Source organism: Phytophthora parasitica, assembly GCF_000247585.1.
Source record: "Phytophthora parasitica INRA-310 unplaced genomic scaffold supercont2.34, whole genome shotgun sequence".
NCBI lineage: Eukaryota > Oomycota > Peronosporomycetes > Peronosporales > Peronosporaceae > Phytophthora > Phytophthora nicotianae.
Genome location: NW_008649020.1, coordinates 256,431 through 258,309, shown reverse-complemented (window position 1 = coordinate 258,309; position 1,879 = coordinate 256,431).

Below are 1,879 nucleotides of genomic sequence, written 5' to 3'. Positions count from 1 at the left end.
TAGTTTTGAGTCAATGAGAAGAAAACAATTACTCAAACCGTCTTCAGATCATGCGTATTTTACATAGAAGTTCACTCCAGCAACGCTCACCAACGATTTGCAGTTGTGAACATCCTATAGCAATGGCTTCCCATGCCTACTGCTGGTGGAGACTCATATATTCTGCGCTACTCCACGTCCAAACTCTTCAGATGTCACGGGGCATTCGAAGGTTTACAAGTTTGCAATGGGGACAACAAATTAAAGCTCAGCCTGTTTAAAACGAGCGCCATCCAGATCAACATGTAACGCTAGTTTGCTTAGAAATTCAAGGAAAAAGTTCACTTCGTATTTATTAATCTCAGTACGCGTTACTTGAACAAACCGAACGATTCCCTTCCTTTATCCACACGAACGGCATCATATCAACCTTTGTATCCACTTTACGGGAGCTGTCGTTAATTGATATAGCAATCAAACTTGAATTGCGATCAAAGAACGCTGCTTCCGATCTCTTCCACCCCGTTTTATGGTGCATATAAACTAGCGGGACTTTTTCCGCGTATGTTTTCGTGATTTTCCGCGTGTGGTTGTGTTGGTCATGGTTTTGCGTGTGTGGTGTGGTTTCCACGTACGGTCACGTGGGTTTCTACGCGAGTTTTTGCGTGTGTATTTTTCCGCGTGTGATGTTGGTCTCGCCTAAAAAAAAGTGTAATGGTTCGATACAGGGCCGTTCAATACCGGGCCGTTACCGATTGGTACTCATTGTCACTCAAGAGACGTATAAACTGTACATGAAGTACGTTATCGTATCAGTCAGTATTACGTAATATTTGCGCCCAACGCAATTGCAAGAGTCTGTTTAAAAACTTCAGTATTCGTTGACCCAAATGACCTGTCTTTAGATATAACTGGTGCAACGCGTTGAACATAACTCCATCCAAGTCTTATACAGTATATATTGCGTACTAGTTTTTATGAGACACTTTAAACTATCGATACATGCCAAAACATTTGCATTGCCAAATGCGAATTGATCAAATTTTTTTGGAATCGTTTTAAGTTTTTTAAAATGAATTCCAAACACTTTCAAATAATATGCATCAGCCACAAATGTGTGTTTTATATTTATAGTCTCTATGATAGGTACAATTAAAAATATTAGTGCTATTTTAGTAACACTTCCGTTGGTTCCTTTTCTGGCCCCCTGGAACTGAATTAAACACACTTACAGCCTCAGAACATGATTAGGTTCCAGGTACACGGAGGCTATTTAAAAGCGGGCTGCAACAGAGATTGACACACTCGAGAAGGTGTTCGTCGCGCCGAATCTTTCCGCGGAGGATGCGTAGGAATCGAATACATTAAGGTTGGATCGAAGAGCTCATACCTGAACTCCTGCTAGCGTGTGCACCAATCACTGACGGAGATGGTCAAGACCCAGAATAATAAATCTGGATTCCCGTGTTCGTTTTGGCCGTATGCCCTCTAGAATGCAGCTTATATTATAAAAGGGTCTACACGAAACCAGTAGAAGATGTACCTTATGAGCGAATGATTGGTGTCAAACCGGACATCCATCATCCGCAAGTTCGGATTTCTTGCTTATGTACACATCCCTGTATCTTCGGTCAAGCAGAAGCAAGATGCTAATACATACGTGTCGTTCGTGGTCGGCTATGCTGAGATACGGTGGGATGCCAAGTTTTCATCCGAACAGTGAAGTTCGTCGCGGAAGTTCGTGTACAAGAAGAGTTTACCTATCGAGATCGCCACAATGTGCATCCTGCAGACTCAATGTAAATGAATAGCTCCATTTTGATGCCTGCAAAGATGAAAATCGCAGAGAATACCATTTATATAACATATTCTGTAGACGACAGCAAAGTTGGCGACTTCA